Source organism: Coenobita brevimanus, chromosome 39 (genome assembly GCF_032717465.1).
Source record: "Coenobita brevimanus isolate Jiangsu-jjx chromosome 39, ASM3271746v2, whole genome shotgun sequence".
Lineage (NCBI taxonomy): Eukaryota > Metazoa > Arthropoda > Malacostraca > Decapoda > Coenobitidae > Coenobita > Coenobita brevimanus.
In genome coordinates, this window is record NC_136992.1 from 4,868,113 (window position 1) to 4,889,778 (window position 21,666).

Below are 21,666 nucleotides of genomic sequence, written 5' to 3' on the forward strand. Positions count from 1 at the left end.
AAAAAAGCCCATCCAAAGACGTATAAAATCGTCTGGAGGTAGCAAAAATAAAAGGAAATACGTCATCGGACTGAAGGAATGAACTCTCGTATCTGAGTGAGTGGAGTGTGAGCTGGAGAGAGAGTAGCCTGATGGCGGAAGACGGTGACATGGAGGCGATTCCTTTGTGCCCAACCCTGCCAGATTAAGGTGTCTGGATATAGATAGACAGATAGACAGGCTGATAGATACAGTAGATTCACCATCCTTACATTCGTCCATCCATATTTCATCTATCCATCCATTCATACATCCTTCATTCCTTATCTATCCATCCACAATTAATCGTCATCCATCAGTTCATTATTCATCATTAATCTATCCATCTTTCACCCATGTCATCATCATCATCATCATCATCATCATCATCATCATCATCATCACCATCATCATCATCATTACTACCTAAATCCCAGCTGTAAGACATAACACTCAAATCACAGCATTACATTCACCTTATCCCTCACTGTTCCCTGACAAGGATAGTAGACGAATAAGTGAGAGCAACTTCCATTGGGCTCATGTTCGGACGAGCCTGAGGTTGCAATTACTACTACTATTACGGCTACCACTAATGCTACTAAATATTATTCATCTTATACTACTACACTTACCTAATATCACTACACTCGTCACTTGTGTAGGTGCCCAGGTGTTTTGAACTCAGGTACTTGGTCACCTTGTCGCGTACCTGTGTGAAATGATTAACCCCTTCAGTACCAGGATATACAGAGTGGTTCTTAAGTAACACAACTCTTCCACTCTGAAGGGCGATTTCTTTTGTGCTGTGGAGACGGCTCATTCAGTTATCAGTGTCTATCCTGCATCATTAATTTTTTCCTACTCCCACGGCCACACCCACACCTACACCACCAATCTGGGCCGTTCCCGCAACACAGAAGAGAGTGTCAGTGGAGTTAATCGTGGAGCGTTATGTACAGATCGCCTTGTACTTCTTGCTTATCCTTACAAACACCAGACAACTTTATTCAGATGCCTGTAATCAGATAATGGAAAACCACTTTATAAGGAAGCAGTTACCAGTGACCTACGTTAACCTGTCATTACTGCTTTCATTCTCTGTTTTACCAAATATCTATTGAACATTAAATTATTGTGTATTCATCATCATCATCATCATCATCATCATCATCATTATTATCACCATAGTAACTTCGTTTTTCACTCATTTATGGGCTAAGCAGCATCTAGGGAGACAAAGTTTGGACAAAGTAGCACTGGAGTATGTAATGAAATTACCCATGTATTCATTCATTCATTCTTTCAGTGTATCAACTCAGAGGCAAAATTTCAAAATTGTTTATGTAAAAGAATAAAGAGTACATTTGTTGAGAGATGACACATTGGCACTTTTTGGTTCCTGCGCAAAGGATGAATTACTTCTGACTAATGAGTTGTTGTTGTGGTGTGTGTGTGTGTGTGTGTGTGTGTGTGTGTGTGTGTGTGTGTGTGTGTGTGTGTGTGTGTGTGTGTAGAAGGGCGGGTAACAGGCAGTGTTTGAGGAGAATGGGATTTGTTATTGACACTGATTCATCTGGAATATAAGAGAACAGGAATGAGGTATTAGTAAAGATGTAACATATTTCAGAAGAGTCGTGTCAGAGAGGAGTCAGGTATGAGAGCAGAAAAACACGACTCACCTGGTCAAACATTTGTGCCTCCAGCCTTAGCGGTCTCCTCTTGGTGGCTCCTCCAGTCGTCTCCCTGTTGTCGTACACGCTGCCTCCGTCGTAGCTCGAGTAGTAGATGTGGTCGTACCTGGGGAGGGAGGTGGAAGGTGGTGGAGTGGGAGTGGTGGAACGTGAACTATATTCTCTTCACTTTAACTTGGCCTAATATTTCCTTCTCTATCTTGAATGCTGAGTTGCAGCAAAATATAAACAGTTTAACATACAGGGATACTGAATCTCTAACAGCTTTTCTATTTTTATATTGAGTAACGCTCTCTTTACTTATTGTTGAATAAATTTGCATGAAAACGCAAGTAAAAGTTGCCGGTAGAATATATGGGGTAATTTGAAAGTTCCGCCTCACATATTACTTTTACAGACAAATGAGGTCGCTTCCTTCACGGGAAAACATTGGTCAGTAGAAAGAGCTATAGATCTGTAAAATAATCAGGAAGAGTGTATGTGGGTGAGGTGGAGGGAGAGAGGGAGAGTGGGAGACCAACGATGAGACGAAGGGACGAAGGTGATAATGGATACATGAGAGAGAGGGATGTGACTTGGAGAAAGGGCACCTAAATGGTAGAGAACAGGGTGACGTGGAGGCGATTTGTTTGTGGCCACCCCTTACAGGATTAAGACGTCTAGAGGTAAACAGATGGAAAGATAGATTGATTGATAGACAGGCAGACAGAATTTTTTGCTAACTCCTTTCGCTGGAAGCCCTTGAATATTTCTTTCAGAGTAACATCAGACGATTCTATTCAGCTGAGAAAAATCTAAGCACCTAACTTTTATGCTGTTTTACAGTTAATCTCATTCTTGATATGAAGACACTATGGTGCATTGCTCTGATGAATTCAGGTCTCACTCTCTCTCTCTTTCTCTCTCTCTCTCTCTCTCTCTCTCTCTCTCTCTCTCTCTCTCTCTCTCTCTCTCTCTCTCTCTCTCTCTCTCTCTCTCTCTCTCTCTCTCTCTCTCTCTCTCTCTCTCTCACTTACAAGCTGTGTGGTATACGTGGGTAGAGTGGATCCATGGGTTCAATAGTAGGAGCCTCAGTGATGTCAAGGCCAGATGAGATTGCCCTTGGTTTGTTAGCGAGGGTAGGTTCTGACATCGGTTCCTGAGGGTCATCGTAGTCTGGCAGGCCGTCTGGTGCAAGAAACAACAAATGTAATGGTTGTGTTGCGGCTGCGTTTATTTGGGTTTGGCTTTACCACACGTGATGTCGGTATTGTTTTTTTTTTTTTTTTTTTTTTTAGGTTTCTGCTGTCGTTGTTGTTGTTGTTGGGTGATGATTGTGGTATTGTTGTTATTCTTATTCTTTTTCTTATTTCTATTATTATTATTATTATTATTACTATTATTATTATTATTATTACTGTCGTTGTTGTTGTTGTCTTATTAATATTATATAATGGTGATCGTGATGATGATGATGATAATGATGGCGATCATGGTGATTATATTATTATTATTATTGTTGTTATTATTATTATTATTATTATTATTATTATTATTATTATTATTGCATGACTCACTTCACTGGGCCACCTGTTTGACAGATTTCAAGTACGTTTCTCCTTTCTCCTTAGTTATTTCTCGATCCTGCCTCACCCACTCCTAGAAATAACTATCAGCGGTGGGACGGAGATGGTGAAGATGATAATGAGGAGGAGAAGGAGAAGGAGGAGTATAATTGTGGTTATGAATGTTATTGTTCTAATAATTTATTTTTTAGTATTTCACATAATTATATCTTTGACTATTTTGGGTGGGCTGGATACCGATGCTGAAATATACAGACTCCCAGTCCATCAGCGAAGTACAGTACATGCCATAAAATGAGCCACACCTTCACTAACTCATCGTACAAGCCTTCATAATTCACAGACACAAGCCCAATCGCATATTGATAAGATAGAACATAAAAAATAACTTGCTAGAAGCACACGTGCTGGACAGATATAGAGATCAACAGTGCCTTCACACCGTGCTCATCCTGTGTCAAACCTTAGTACACCTTGCAACACTATATTAACCTGTGCCAAACCTTAGTACACCTTGCAACACTATATTAACCTGTGCCAAACCTTAGTACATCTTGCAACACTATATTAACCTGTGCCAAACCTTAGTACACCTTGCAACACTATATTAACCTGTGCCAAACCTTAGTACACCTTGAAACACTATATTAACCTATGTCAAACCTTAGTACACCTTGCAACACTATATTAACCTATGTCAAACCTTAGTACACCTTGAAACACTATATTAACCTGTGCCAAACCTTAGTACACCTTGCAGCACTACAGTATATTATACCTGTTCCAAACCTTAATGCACCTTGCAACATTATATAAACCTGTGCCAAACTTTAGTACACATTGCAACAGTATATTCAAGCTGTGTCAAACATACTACCCCTTGCAACACTATATTCAACCTGTGTCAGATCTTAGTACACCTTGCAACACTATATTCATCCCGTGTCATAACCTCTCATTCATTCATCATTCAAGGATTGCGGGGGCATGAATGGTGAGTGAATGGTGGTGTGGCCCATTCAACTGGACAAACTTTGGTTAGTGTCTCATTCTATCAGGTTCTTTGTGACTCTAGACTCTACCTCACTCCACTCTAAGGTGGGAAGGGAGGTCTGGATGATGATGATGATGATGAGGATGATGATGATTGATGATTGATTGATGACTGATGATTGACTGATGATTGATTGATGATTGATGATTGATTGATGATGATGATGATGATGACTGATGATTGATGATTGATTGATGATGATGATGATGATGATGATGATAATGGTGATGGTGATGGTGATGGTGATGGTGATGAAGATGATGATGATGATGATGATGATTGATGATGATGATGATGATGATTGATGATGATGATGATTGATGATGATGATGATGATGATGATGGTCAAAACTTACATTCAGCCTGCGTCAAAACCTAAGGACTTGCCTAACTTAATATTAACAAAGTGGCCTAGAACACTGCTCCATTAGTTCAGAAACCCAGATCAGTAAATGATGCTAAAACTTAGTGAGACCTTATTAAACCATTGAAAGTGTAAACATTGTCAGACATAATTAGATTTTACATGAATTACCGACTCTATTCTGTTTACTCAAACTTGGCGTGAAATTATTTCTCCAGCTTGAATGTTGAGTTGTAACAAGGGAGTAGTACAACAGGCTGCTGGTCAAGAGGAAGTGTTCGGTAAAGGATGAAAGCTATATCACTATTAATTTTCGCCACTGAGCCACATGTAATAAGCCACAAAAGGAGGAAATTTTGGGCCAAGTTAAGGTGAAAGATCTTTATAACCAGATAGGGTGAAATTTTGAATTATCATATCTGCAATAGATCTGGTGACTCACAGTAAACACTTACATAAGAGGGGTGGGGGGGAGGGAGTGGTGGTGCAGTGGTAAGAATATTCAACTTGTAACTAAAAGAACCTGAGTTCGATTTTCACGCCAGTCAGATTGATGGATCTCTTCCTATTACTCTGACTTAACTTAAAACTTATATACATCTTTCCATCTTGAATGCTCAGTTATAAAAATATTAACAGTAGAATAGAGTGCCAGTCACGAAGAAGTGCTACGTCGATGATGTAGAGCCGTCCTGTTGTCTTTTTCTACCACTAAGCAACGTGAAATATGCTGTAAAAGGACAAAATCTTGGGACAGGTTAGTGTAAAAGAAGTGTAGTTTTTTGATCCCTTGTCCCTGTTCACCCAGGCAGTAGGACTAGGCGCCTGGATATAAGCAGTCCATTGCAGGTTGTATTCTTGGAGAAGATAAAGAGTTAGAAGAAATTGCTTGCTTGCCCTGATCACCCTCGAAGATAAAAGAAAAGCATAAGACTGTAGTTAGGTGGCTTTGCAAATTTCGTAGTACCCCTTTCTTAGCGATTTGGTCTGCACATTACCCCTGAATAGTCTTTTGTTTGTTATAGATGCATAGTATGTCTATATTAAAATGATATTAATAACATATAAGAGAATGTTAGGATAATCCTTAGAACAGATTTAAAGCATTCGGTGTAAGCAAGGAATTGTGATTTCGATTCACACTGAGAGCAGTCATCATATTGTCTTCCTGAGTCTATATTTCACTCTATGTATCCATACAACTCGAAACGAACGAATCTTGAGTTTGGCTCTCTTATCATTTTTCTTCGAGGGTATTAAGCTTATGGTTTCTTCATCCCATCAATCAATACTGTAAATAAATCGCTAAGCAAGAGGTGCTACGAAGCCGCTTATGTCACCTATAATAAGGCCATAAACCAAAGTATTTTCCTTAGTCTCACACCTTGCCAGAAGCACTAGGATTAGGAAATGCTTCTCTCACTGCCTGTTCACTACACAGCCATGAAATCAAAATCTTGGTTTCATTACCCTTAATTTCACACCACAATATCAGTAGATGGATATGAATACGGAGAGAGTTTCCTGACGGCGTATTTGGAGTTACTTATACATTATGTTTCTGGGGCTTCGAACAAATGAAGCAAGATTTAAATTCATATGCTTATTGTTGATTACCTTGACCCCTTAAAATCCGGGTGACGTCGTTTTTAGTTTATTCTTCCTGCTGCCAGATGAGTTTTTTCAGCTTAGGAAAGGCCTCTCCTAGTGAAGGATTTATTTAGACTATATGTCACCCCTCAGGATCAAGAAGTGTCCCCTAAGCTGCTTGAAATCATCAAGAGTTTAAAGAATACATGAAAATAAAATAAAATTTATAACAAATCCTTGGTTCAGTGGGTTGAAAAAATATGAGTTTTGAGATCCATTAATTTGAATTATTTACACAGATTTCTGAACTAATAGGGCGAGATTACAGTCCACATGCTTCTCACAAGTTAGTTTAGGAAATTCTTATTACATTTTGATATCCTTACCATACCGATTACAGTAACCAGGTCTCACTACAGCTCACTTTTATTTTACATTTTTTAACATTTCTGAGGCTCCGAACTGATGAAGCGAGTTTTAAACCCATCTGATTATTATTGACTGGTTTAGTAAAGCTGCATTTGTTTCGACATGGCTGAGTAACGGTGAAAGATCTAAAGGAGCTAACTTAAGTAACTTCAAACACTCATAATTAATGCTCATTAGTTTACCAAGCAAGGTCTCATACGGTTCCGACATGGCTTTGAGAGGGTTTTGACATGGTGTGGAGAGTGTATATGCTCTATTGAAACAATATTTCAACCCGTCTGATTATTACTGGTTGGTTTGGCAGGGATCAATCAGTTCTGACACAGTTTCGAGATGCTACAAAGAGACTACTGAAGTGTGATCCAGCCCATTTGATTACTGTTGACTAGTTAAATATATCAATAATTTTTGATGCAGTCCCAGTGTGGAGTAAAGAAACTGTTATGTATAATCTCCTCCACTTCTAAGTTCTCCTGGGATTGGTGTGTTGAGTCTTGTATGAGACCAGTGTTTTGACGTCTCATGTTTACTGTGGCTGTGGTCTGATCACTATAACTGGTTTGTTTCAACACGACAGACATGAGACATAAACTAATACATTAGTGTCACATACAACCTTCAACACATCACTCCCTGTAGTACTTACAAGTGAAGACAGTTGTGCAGGTATTAGCTTTAGGAACTGATCCGAGATGATGCAGACAAGAGCAAGGACTGTACAAGGGCGACTCAGACGCAGTTTCGACATAGTTTCCAGACAGACCAAGGAACTGGTGGAGCGAAATCTAAACCCACCTGATTACTGCTGATTAGTTGAACACGATATCTGTAGACTGTGACACGGTTCCGGGATGGGGTAAAAAGAAATAAAATATTGGCTATGAATGTACAGTACAAGGATTAGCTTTAGGAACTGACCTGAAATGAATCAAACGAGAGTAAAGACTATAATTATGATCACAGATCAGACACATTTTAGTTCCGAGACCCACGCCATTAAAAACCGTGAAATACTTCTGCAAGGGAATAAAGAAATAGTTGACAATGGTTGTATAAGAACAAGCATTAGGAACTGACCTGGGATGAAGTAGACGAGAGTTAAGACTACGCCTGCGCAGATCACACGGGCCAAGCAGACGCAGGGGGACGCCAGACGTATCGCCATCCCTCTGCCCTGACTTCGGGACATCCGACGGGCCTGCTTCGATTCCTCTGCTTCTCGTCCGTCTTGTGAGTATCTCTAGAGTTCTTTCACTTTGGCTTGGCCTAAATTTCCGTCCTTTTGCAACTTACTTCAGGTAGAATAATGTCAGGCAGAAAAAGACTGCCACGAGTCTACATGCATTCCATAGTACCTCCTCGTGACTAGTGTCATATTCTAGTGTTAATCTCATGTCACAACGCGGCATTCAAAATAGAAAGATGGCAGTTTTAGGCCAAGTTAGAGTAAACAAAGTATTGTGTTAGTCTTTACCCTGAATTCCTCTGCTCGTTTGTGCTGTGTTTCATTACAACACAAACAGGTTAACTGAAAGGGATGCAAGATAGTTCGCTTTTCACAGAAAAAAAAAAAAAAATCAAAGGGAAGTGGGATTATATACATGGCTCTCCTGCTCATTGCTCATCTGGGTCATAACTAATGTGCATTTACCTGCGTTATATAATGTTTATGACTGGAATAAAATTTATGGACATGCATTGGCGTTATAACCATAAGGTGTGACGTTTTTTATGACTATGTTTATGAGTTTAAATTCAGTAAGACAGTATCTGTGAAGGAAGGGTGCGTTTATAATTCAACGCACACACACACACACACACACACACACACACACACACACACACACACACACACACACACAAACACACGAGTGTGTGTGTGTGTGTGTGTGTATATATATATATATATATATATATATATATATATATATATATATATATATATATATATATATATATATATATTGCCTCATAGCCAGAATTCATCAAGATTTCCTAGTCAGAAAAATATTTTACCCTGAAGCCAATGTCAGTGGCTCACAGGAACCAGACAGTGGAGAGAGGAAATTAATTAAAGAAAATAAAATGCAGAGGGTTAGGACAGACAAAGTACAAGGGAAAGAGAGACAGCAAAGAGAATGTAGATAAAAGTGTCCCTCTTAGTCACCTCTTACGACAAGCAGCGAATACTGGGGAAGTATTCTATCCCCCATCCCCAGGACAGTTTAAAGGAGACAGTTTAGTACAGGATGTGCCAGAGTGGACTGCTACAGGAAGAAGAGGCAGAGGTAGGCCACGGGAAACCTGGTTACGGACAATGAAAAGAGAAGCAGGAGAGGAGTGTTGGTGAGACCTGTAGGAGATGGCAAGAGACAAATATTGGTGGAGGGAGTTCATTGAGGCCCTATGCATCCCGTGGGGTGCCACAGGAAATGATTGATTGACTGACTGATATATACATATACATATATATATATATATATATATATATATATATATATATATATATATATATATATATATATATATATATATATATATATATATACATATATATATCATACAATGACAAGGGAGAGGTAGGGAGTTGGCTGACATGATGGACAGAAGAAAAGAGGGAGTACTGTGTGTGAGAGAAACAAGGTGAAAAGGAAACAGGGCGTGTGACATCGGCGCTGGGTGTAAACTCATCAATAGCGAGGCAAATGCACAAGGAAGAAATGGTGTTGGAATAATCTTGGATAAGAATACGAATGATGGGCTGGTGGGAGTGGGAAGGAAAAGTGATCGGATAATGAGGGTGAAACTGGAACATGGTGGCTTTGTGCTAAATGTGGTTTGTGCCTATGCACCGCAGGTCGGGTGTAGTGAGGGAGAACACGAGGAATTCTGAAGGCATCTGTTTCTGTATGAAGTACTGGTAGGAGTTCCAGAAGGAAAAGGAGCTTTCGTCGGAGGAGATCTGAATGGCCATGTGGGTAGGGAGAGGGATGTGTTTTCTAGAGTGCATGGTGGTTTCGGAAATGCAGTGATAAACGCAGGAGAGAGTATAATTTACTTCGCACTGGCAGCAGACATGGCTACTCTAAATACTTTATTTTAAAAACCTGCAGATCAAATTATCACTTACAAAAGTGGGCAAAGAGTCAAACTGATTTCCTGTTATGTAGAAGGAACCACATGAAAGAAATTGTGAACTGAAAAGTGATAAATGGTGAGAGCTTTGCGGCACAGCATCAGCAGGTAGTGATGAATTGCGAAATCATAGGTTTAAGGAAAAGGAAACAGCAGGGAAACAGCAAAAATTAAATGGAGGAAGTTGAATGAGAAGGAGTTAATGATCGAGTTTAGAACTAGCGTTATGAGAGAAATAACACCAGAGGAGAATGTAAACGAGTGGTGGGAGAAAGACGGCAGGAGAATCAAGTAGGTAGGGGAAGAACTGCCGGGCAAAACATATAGAAAAAGCTCCCCACAAGATTAGGAAACATGGTGGTGGAATGAGGAGGTGCAGGAAAAGTTATAAAAGAAGAAAGAGGCGAAGAAATTTGATAGAACTGAGAATGAAGAAGACAAAGAGAGATTAAAAAAGCAAATAAAGCAGCCAAAAAAGCAGTAGCAAGGGTAAAGGCAAAAGTAATCAATCAGTCTACGAGGAACTGGAAACACCGGAAGAACAGAAGATCTTTGCGTTGTGAAAAAGAAGGAACAAAGTGACAAAAGATCTTACGCATACAAAGCAAATAAAGGATGGTGGGGGTAGGGTACTGAGCGCAGAGGAAGGCATAAAAGGAAGGTGGAAAGAGTATTTCGAGAAGTTATTAAACGAGGAAAAGAAGAGGAGAGTTTCGGAGATGGGACGCCAAATGAGAGGGAAAGACCTGACTTTAGTTTCTGAAGAAGTCCAGCCAGCACTGGAAAAGATGAAAAATGGCAAGGCAGAGAGACCGGATGAAATACCAGCAGAGGCACGGAAAAGCTTGGGAGAAGATGGAGTCGATGTACTTGCAGATTTAATGCAGAAGATATATGATCATGAGAAAATACCGGAGGTTTGGCGAGACAGTGTGATAGTATCGATCTATAAGGAAAAAGGTGATATCCAGGATTGTGGGAACTATCGGGGTATAAGCTGATGTCACGTACATTGAAAATATGGGGAAGAATAAAAAATAAAAGGTTAAGGTAGGAAACAGAGACTGGTGAACAACAATTCGGATTTATGCCAGGAAATGGAACAATAGATGCAATCTTTGCAGCGCGCCAAATCCAGGAAAAATTTGGAGAGAAACACAGAAAGCTGCATATGATTTTCGTCGACTTGGAAAAAGCGTATGATACTGTGCCAGGGCATGAAGTATGAAGATGTATGAGAGAGAAGGGCTTTTCAGAAAAGTATGTGGGACTAGATAAAGGTATGTATGACCGGGCGAGAACTCAAGTCAGAATTGGTGTTGGTGTGATAGAGAAGTTTCCAGTAAAAGTTGGTCTACATAAGGAATCCTCGGTGAGTTACTATATCTTGCTTCGTTAATGGATGTTCTGGGGAAAAGCAACATTGAAGAGGCTCCATGGGTTATGTTGTTTGAAGATGATACTATGCTGATAGATATCACCAGAGAGGGGGTAGAACGGAAGTTGGAGGGGTGGAGAAAGGAAATGGAGGATAGAGGACTTTAAGTTAGTAAGAGAAAGATAGAATATATATGATTTAATGGAGAAGAAGAACAGGGAGATGTGAGTTTGCTAGGAGAAATGTCGAAAAGAGTTGGGATATTCAAGTATCTGGGCTCGAATATAACAGCTGACGGTGGACTGGATTCCGAGATTAACCATAGGTTGCAGGCAGGATGGAGAAACTGTAAGGATATGTCAGGAGTGTTATGTGATAGACAAATCAGTGCAAGAGTGAAAGGAAAAGTATACAAAACAGTGGTAAGGCCTGCAGTGTTATGCGGTTCGGAAACTTGGCCTAAAAAGAAGTCTCAGGAGAGAAGCTGGAGGTGGCGGAGATGCGGATGTTGAGATGGATGAGCTGGGTCACGAGAATGGATAAGATCAGGAATGAGAGAATTAGGGGAATGATTAAGGTTGTGGAAATCTCGAAGTAGGTGCAGGAGGGGCGACAACAATGGTAGGGACATGTAATGAGAAAGAATGAGGACTATTTCGGTAGAAGAGTGATGGACATGGAGGTGGAGGGTAGAAGGAGAAGGGGTCAGCAGAGGAGACTGTGTATGGACTGTACACAGCGAAATATGAGGGAGAAGAATATAGCAGGGGATGCATTTGGACAGAAAGGAGAATGGAGACGACTAGTCAGAAACAGCGATCCCATATAAACGTCGGCAAGCTGTGACAGAAGATGTATGTATATATATATATATATATATATATATATATATATATATATATATATATATATATATATATATATATATATATATATATATATTGTTAAATAGAATAAGATTTCAAAATCATGTGTGTAATTTTAACGCACAGTATGCTGCATGTTTGATCACGAGCGTGTTCTGCCTCAGTCCCCCCCTTCTACCGTTATAGTAGAGTAAGTCGTCCTTTCTGTTATTCAGTGCGGGATTGTCGACCGTTTGTCCCCATCGCTTCATTTGCGCGTCCTTATTACAAGTTGTATCAGGCTCTGCTGGCCCCTATATAATGAGCTCAGTCTCTGCATCATTGCCACTTAGAGCTGCTCCTCATTTTGTTCACATCTCTGTCCTCCCCTGTACAGATATTATTATTATTGTGAGTGCTCAAGAAATCTCCAAACATCTAGCAGTTGTGTGTAATTTGAGTATAACTGTTATTGCATTTTTTCTTGTACTGTATAGCATAATTTTAATTTGTAGGCCTAGTGAAGTTTTTGTAATTCATGTAGGGATCTTTATGTCCATCAGTTTTAATATTATTTTGTATCTGTAATAATTTATCTGACATTCACTGAGTATTATCTGGTATCTCATTTTATCAGGGCTGACTTAGATAAATTTACTCTTGCTAATTTCGTGTTAATAGAGGCTATTGCAGTTAACCATATATTTAACCTGTTTATTTGCCATTACATTATCCTTATGAGTCCTGAATGTTTTGTTGTTAGTTTGAGCATTAAACTTTAACTTGTAATTTTATCTAACTCTTTTGTTTTGAACCTGGAACTTTACGGGACAGTAGTGACTCTTCGTATTCTCACTTAAAGTGTACATTATCTTTCTCTGTTCCGTAACATAAATTTGGCGACCTCATATCAGGATATTCAGGATATTATCATAAGGATATTGTTTGATATTTTGTGACTGTGATATATTCATGATGGCTACTATTTCTACACTTGATGAAGCCAGGGATTTTTTGTCAAATGTGCAAACAGTGTGTGATATAGAAAACAGAACAAAGAATGAACTTAAGCTTGTTGCTCAACAATTGGGAATTGTTGTTCGCTCTCATCATTCTAAAGATCAAATTGTTGACATGATTAATGAAAGCTTGTTTAATGTAACTCCTCCAAATGAGCAAACGCAGATTGAATTAGCTAAGTTACAGCTAGCCCTGCAGGAGGCCCGTGCTAAGGAGGCTGAGTTTCACGCACAAGTTGAACTTGCTAGGATTCAGGCAGACCATGAGTATCGCATGAAACAATGTGGAACTGGATCATCTAGCTCTGATGATTTTGATGTGGCTAAAAATGTTAAACTTGTCCCTCCTTTTAATGAATCTGATTTAACAAAGTATTTTCAGTTGTTTGAGAGGGTAGCTACAGGTTTTAATTGGCCTAAGGAGTATTGGCCAGTACTCCTTCAAACTGTTCTCACCGGTAAAGCTCAAGTAACTTATGCATCTTTGCCTCAGGATCAGTCTGATAATTATGATGTAGTAAAGAGCTTGATTCTTAAGGCCTATGAGCTTGTTCCTGAAGCTTATAGAGTAAAATTTAGGACAACTTACAAGCAAGATAAGCAATCCCATGTTGAGTATGCAAGAATCAAAGAAGATTTGTTAGAGCAGTGGTTAAATTCTAAGAATGTGGATTCTGATTTTGGTAAATTTAAGCAGATGATTTTGCTGGAGGATTTCAAAAGGTGTATTAGTAAAGATGTAAGCCTATATCTTGATGAGAAAAGAATAGATAATTTGTCTGATGCTGCAGTTTTAGCTGATGAGTATGTTCTCACTCACAAGAGATATTCTAGAGAAAAAGGGAAAGCTGAGAGTAAGTACGTTGCCTCTACTCAGAGTACAGGTAACAGGAAAGAGAATAAGGATGATGTTTCTCAGGAAGTAAATACCAGCTTCACCTCTAGATTTCAGAAAAGTAAATGTACTTATTGTAGTAAGCTTGGTCATACTACGGAGAGATGTTTCAGGAGACAGCGTGATGTGAACAAAAAGGAGTCTTTAAATATTCAGTCAATTGGTCTAGTGTCCACTCTTGAGAGTTCCCAGAATTCTTTAACTGAGTTAACTGAACCTGCTTTGAGGGGTAACTTAAATTCTCATGATGGAGCTCCTCTTTTGAGCAGTAACGTGGGTGACACTCTCAAGAGTTCATGTGCTAATTTCCTGTCTGATGGTTTTGTCAGTCCTCTGGACAGTAATGACAGGAAATCAGTTAAAATATATCGTGATACAGGTGCTTGCCAATCCCTTATGCTGACCAGTGTTCTAGGCTCTAATGTTAATTCCTCTGATGAAACTGTAATCTTACAAGGTGTAGGGAATAATTACTTCTCTGTTCCTCTGTGCAGAGTGAATTTAGAGTCTGGTTTTGTTAATGGTTCCGTTATGGTTGGGTTGGTTGGAGACACTCCCAATGTCAGGTGTAACTTTCTTACTTGGAAATGATATTGGTGGAAGTCAAGTGTGTCCAGCTCCTCAGTTGTCTAGTGAGCCAGTGGCTGCGACCCAGGATTGTGATGTCCCTGATGTGTTCCCTGCATGTGCTGTCACTAGGGCTAAGTCTAAAGTTACTGGTGATTTAGAGGATAATGATGATGATGATGTTATCCTAGCTGACACTTTTCTTGCTAATTTGGACCACTCACCAGATGAGGCAGTACCCCGTAGTATTGATAATTTGTCTCGTCAAGAGTTGGTTGAGTTGCAGGTTGCTGACCCTGAGTTGAAAGGTCTAGCTAACTCTGCTTGCAGTGAGGAAGAGTCAGCCGGTGCTTCTACTTGTTATTATGTAAAGTCAGGAGTACTTATGAGGAAGTGGAGACCCCAACAGCATCAGCCGACTGTGAATGGGAGGTTGTACATCAAGTTGTCATCCCTCGTGTTTGTAGGCAGGATATCATTAGAGTGGCTCATGATTCCAGTTTGGCAGGACACCTTGGAGTGAGGAAGACTGTGGCACGCATTTTGAAACACTTCTACTGGCCAGGTATCTTCAGGGATGTTTCCTGGTATTGTAAGTCTTGTCACACCTGTCAAGTTGTGGGGAAGTGTAATCAGACCGAAAAGGTTGCACCTCTAGTTCCCATTCCTCCTTTTGAGGCGCCTTTCACCCGTGTGTTGGTGGATATTGTGGGCCCTCTTCCTAAGACTTCTTCGGGATTTTCTTGTGTGTTGACCGTGATTGATGTGGCTGCTCGTTATCCTGAAGCCATTCCACTTAGAAACATCTCAGCGGGGAACGTGGTTGGGGAAATGCTAGGGTTCTTCACAAGGTTTGGTCTGCCCAAGGAGGTACAGTCAGACCGAGGAAGTAGTTTCATGTCGAATGTTTTCAAGCAGTCTCTGAAAGAGTTGGGCATCTCCCAGATCACGTCTTCAGCTTACCATCCCCAGACCCAAGGAGCGTTGGAGAGATATCATCAAACACTCAAGTCGGTGCTCAAGAAATACTGTTTGGAACATCAGAAAGACTGGGATAAAGGTCTTCCATTCGTTGTGTTTGCCGCAAGAGAATCTCCAAATGAATCACTGGGCTTCTCACCCTTTGAACTACTGTTTGGCCATGAAGTAAGAGGACCCCTTAAGCTACTCAAGGAATGCTGGCTGTCGGAGGAAGATGACGTCAACCTGCTGGAGTATGTGATGAATTTCAAAGAACGGCTGTCCACTGCTTTACAGCTGGCGAGAGAGAATTTAGGAGCTGCTCAGGAGAAGATGAAGACTTGGTATGATAAGAAGTCCAGGTTACGCCACTTTCAGCCAGGAGATCAGGTTTTGATTCTGCTACCAGTTCATGGGCAACCTCTTCAAGCCAAGTTTAGTGGCCCTTATTTCGTGGAGAAGAAACTCAGTGATGTCAACTATGTCATCGCCACACCAGATCGTAGAAAGAGCAAGCAACTATGTCACATCAACATGCTAAAGTTATATCACAGGCGGGACGAAAATAATCCAGTCTGCACTGTAGCTGTTCCACCTGAGTCTGCAAGTGAAGCTCTCCCATGCAGTATGAGCCCGAGTGATAGTTTGGGGAAGAATCTTGATATCATGAATGATCTCCAGACTAAGCTTTCTCATCTACCTCCCAAGGAAAGGCAGGAGTTTTCGGCATTACTGCAGGAGTACCCGCAAGTGTTCCGTGCCACTCCAGGAAGAACCACTGTGTTGATGCATGGTGTCGATGTTGGAGACGCAAAGCCAATTAAACTGCCTCCTTACCGTGTGAACCCAGTGAAAGTTCCTCTCATCCAGAAGGAGCTTGGCTACCTGTTGGACCACAAGATGATTGAGCCCTGTCAGAGCGAGTGGAGTTCTCCTGTCACTCTAGTCCCTAAGCCAGGTGGGTCACAGCGGCTTTGCATCGACTACAGACGTGTTAATCAGATAACTAAAACAGACACTTACCCTCTCCCTCGTGTGGAAGATTGCATAGACAAGATTGGAAAGGCTAGGTACATAAGTAAGTTTGATTTGTTAAAGGGATACTGGCAAGTACCTATGACTGAACGTGCTAGGGAGATCTCATTTTTTGTAACATTAGGAAAGACCTTTGCATGGTCTGTAATGCCATATACAGATTGTTTTAGAGTAATAAGAAATTTCCTTTGTAAATTTCTTTTTTCTTTGTGGGGAGGTGTTACATAGCCTATGATTTCATCATCCTTTGTGTAATTTTAACGCACAGTATGCTGCATGTTTGATCACGAGCGTGTTCTGCCTCAGTCCCCCCCTTCTACCGTTATAGTAGAGTAAGTCGTCCTTTCTGTTATTCAGTGCGGGATTGTCGACCGTTTGTCCCCATCGCTTCATTTGCGCGTCCTTATTACAAGTTGTATCAGGCTCTGCTGGCCCCTATATAATGAGCTCAGTCTCTGCATCATTGCCACTTAGAGCTGCTCCTCATTTTGTTCACATCTCTGTCCTCCCCTGTACAGATATTATTATTATTGTGAGTGCTCAAGAAATCTCCAAACATCTAGCAGCTGTGTGTAATTTGAGTATAACTGTTATTGCATTTTTTCTTGTACTGTATAGCATAATTTTAATTTGTAGGCCTAGTGAAGTTTTTGTAATTCATGTAGGGATCTTTATGTCCATCAGTTTTAATATTATTTTGTATCTGTAATAATTTATCTGACATTCACTGAGTATTATCTGGTATCTCATTTTATCAGGGCTGACTTAGATAAATTTACTCTTGCTAATTTCGTGTTAATAGAGGCTATTGCAGTTAACCATATATTTAACCTGTTTATTTGCCATTACATTATCCTTATGAGTCCTGAATGTTTTGTTGTTAGTTTGAGCATTAAACTTTAACTTGTAATTTTATCTAACTCTTTTGTTTTGAACCTGGAACTTTACGGGACAGTAGTGACTCTTCGTATTCTCACTTAAAGTGTACATTATCTTTCTCTGTTCCGTAACAATATATATATATATATATATATATATATATATATATATATATATATATATATATATATATATATATATATATATATGATATAGATAGGTCAATATATATACATATAGATACACAGATAGATAGATAAATAAATAGATACATATATATGCATATACATAGATGGATAAATAGATAGATGGATACTTATATATACATATAGACAGACAGATATTATGTATGTGTGTGCACGCGCATGTGCATACGTACTTTTTTTGTGTATGTACAGGTATGTGTGTGTGTGTGTATTTCTGATGCAGTACTTTATGGCATTTGTTACATGTGTGTGTCTGTGTATATGTATGTATGCCTATGTTTATGTATGTATATGTACGTCCGTGTACTGTACGTTTGCCATGTTCTTCTTGCCTTTTTTTCCACAGTACATATATTTACTGTACTTTGTTCCTTTTCGGATTTTCTCTCCAGGTTTCTTTCAGTTGTTCTTTTTCATCCAGTCTTCTTTCTGGCCAGTTCATGTCAGTTTTCTTATTTTCTTTACCCTCCCTCATGCCATCTTTTCCATATCATTTTTCAACACTCTGTCTAACTGCGAACACAGGCTAGTCCGTAAATAGCGCTGCACTAGAAACTCACTTGAGGTAACTTAGGTGTTGCGGTGACGGCTCAGTCTGCTGGTGTGGGCGTGAGTGTGGCAGTGGGAAGAGGAACTGAATGAATGAAAACGCAGACTAAGCCGTCCCCATAACACACGAGAAATTCCTCAGCGAAGGTGAAGAGGAGTGTTATATATGGACAGCCCTGTGTAGCATCCACTCCTCCCTTACCACCCCAGGCCCGGGATTCTCGTAGGGTAAACAGGCTCCCCAAACACCTCTTCCTTAGCGATTTATTTTGGGGAATTGCTGGTTATTATCCTTTTGTCCGTTATTCATGCAGAGTATGGCGATACTGGAATGGTTTTTGTAACACAGAATAGGAGAGTAGGGTATAAATAGCACATAAAGGTATAAAAAATAAATAGCTTAGGAAAATGTGTTGGGGAGCTTCCTTAACTGACGAGGAGTCAGGCTGTTTATTATTCACTACTGCTTCTCATATCTGTAGTCTTAATGCTGTTCCATTTACCTCACAACACTCACTGACTCGTATCCTCGTTCAGTAAGCAGGCTCCCTAGCACCTCTTCCTCGGCGATTTAGTTTTGGATCCGGTAGCTTAATATCTTTTCGTACAGTAAGTAACAATAATCGTGTCGTGAAATTGGGTGAAAACATAAGCTAACGGGCTAAGCGTCTGGTACATTCCGCCGTCTGTCATACGGATGGTTCATAATGTTTCACGAGTTACATACATTATTTTAATCTTCGGACAAAACCGCGACACGACTACTGTTGCTCACTGTACCTTACTTATGCAGAGTATGGCGATGTTAGGATGATTTAAGCAACACAGAAGGCGATAGTAACGTATTATAAGTAAAAAAAAAAATCGCTTAGGAAGAGGTGTTAAGGCGCTTCCTTAGCCGACGAGGCTGCAGGTCAATGTCTCTTCTTCGGCAGCATTTACACTCACTCCAGTTCTGGTTGACATTATTTTGGTTTTCTCTTTTTACCGTATATGTCTACAGGATTTCTTCTTTTTTTTGTTTTACATTCGTTCTTTTTGGACTCATTCAGATTTTCCAGTATACAGCATAGTTCACTGTACTTTCAACTTCACTGTAGAAATATCTGCACGTAGCTCATTAACACTTACTGCCTTCATGTTCTTCAGATTTTTCTAAGCCTTCCTCACTTGTGCCGCTGACACATTCTCGGACACCACATTCCTCGTCTGTGCACCACGACATCCACGTATATCAGTAACAACTATTGCCTTAACATTCGCATTTATGTTTTATTTCAGAATGGTCTCTCACTTAGCAACCCAAAATGTATGATGATTTTTGCTTCTCGTTCTTTCTCTTTCTTTTCTTTTTTCTTTTTCTTTTCTTTCTTCCATTCTTTCTTTCATCACTTTTCTTTCTTTCTTTCTGCTTTGTTTTGATATTGCTTGAACACAGTACTTAGATATGGAGAAACCCTTTCCCGACACGCTCAGTACAAGCTTTCTTTCATAAGTAAAAAAAAAAAAACAAAGAAAGAAAGAAAGAAAGAAATTGCTCAGCAGCAACAGAAAAAAATATATAATTATAGGGATTGCTAAATATAACTACTTTGGAATATCTGTGACAGTGGTGCAAGAGGCCAGCGGTGATGGTGATATTATCAGATGGTGGATTTGTGGTGGTGATGGCGCGGGGGGTGGGAGGGAAGTGAGGGAATGAGGAGTGACCACACCGCTAACGTGTACATTACTCAGCCGAAACACACACACACACACACACACACACACACACACACACACACTTTCCCTCACCCTTACAACACCTGTCCAGCCGTCCACTTCACGCCGTAGGTACTGTTAGAGAGAGAGAGAGAGTAGTAGTAGTAGTAGTAGTAGTAGTAGTAGTAGTAGTAGTAGTAATAGTAGTAGTAGTAGTATATTCAAGCTAACACAAGCCACTTACACTTAGCTAAGAATTAGTCGTAAGAGCCTGAAGGTATTAATACTGCCACCATTAACCCTTTCATGGTCCAGACAACTCTAGTTTTTCACTCCACCTAATGAAAGTACACTTGATTCAGCCAAAGGTGACCATAGCAGCCCAAGAGGGTTAATCCGCTTTGGGGAGATTTCTCAAAGTTGAGGAGATTTATTATAGTTTCTGCTTGTGAAGTGCGTTTAGGATTCCGGGAACTTGAATAATGAGTGAATGACAGGGCGGCCCATTCAGTTTGGCAGACTTTATCTACAGTAGTTTCTCCATACTATCAAGTTTCTTTCTCTCTTGACCCAACCTCACCCCATCCTTGGGTGGAAAAGAGGAATTGATGTTGAGCCAACCCTTTCAACACATTTTCGTCCATCATATTAATTTTACTACAACAGGCGATTTGATCCAATTTAGGAGAAACTTTATGAAATGAAAGAGTTACATATACTGTTGTCAACTCTTTACTGCTAGGACGCTCCCTAGCAACAGATAGAAAAACAGAAAATTAAAACTTTGTTGCTACTACGTCGCTCTGCGGCAGTAGATAGATAGATAGATAGACAACAAACTAAAACTAACATTAATGAAAAGAAACGGATGGATGGACTTACTGACAAAGCTAGTCAAAGGAAAATAGATATATACTAAGTGATGGACAGATATTTTGAAGTATAATTTGATTAACATCTAAATAATGAAATCAAGCTGTGTATGTGCGTCTGTCTGTGCCTTTGCTCGTTTCTTTCACAAGAACAGTAACAAATATCCACCTAATTCATTTTTGCATTAGGTCGGCCTAAGTCCAGAGAGTGTTAGAAATAAATGGAGGTCGCGCGCGACGCGACGGCGTGAAATTGTCAGAAATAGCGACAAGCCAACTTCACTTTTTTCGACTTTTGTTAAAAATTGGTCATTGTGCGCTCACTAACAATATGGAAACAGAGATAATGGTATTTTCACACATTTTTTGATGGAAAGGCTGTTATACTCCTTCTATTCTATCCAGTCACTTTAGGTGTGGTTCCCTCAGGACTGTGACCGCTAGCGATGCTGTCACATCTAGTCCGGGGAAGCCAACATTTTTTTTTTTTTTTTTCATTTCTTTCCTTTCGTAGAATGCTAAGTCGGTTCTTCTAAGTACACACTGTTAATGGTCCTCTGTTGCCTTTTCTTCTAAGAAATATTTATTCACATTGTAAATACCTTCTTTTGCTTGGCTGTGGAGGACACGAGAGCGAGTTGAAGGAGATGCGTCCATGGTGGGGTATTGCTAATAAGTGACCCGGGTCACGGGGTCAGGCCGCAAGACTTGCCAACGTCGCGAAAACAACGTTGCCAAGTCTCATGAAAGTCACTGTTTTCATCATCAAAAAGAGAATCATTAATAATAAGTATATAGCTTCTTTTCAGAAATGAATCTATAAAGAGTATTTAAAATACATTTACAAGTAATTAATAGCTAAAAATATGAGACCAGTTATTTGTAATTACAGATGTGGCACTTACGCACTC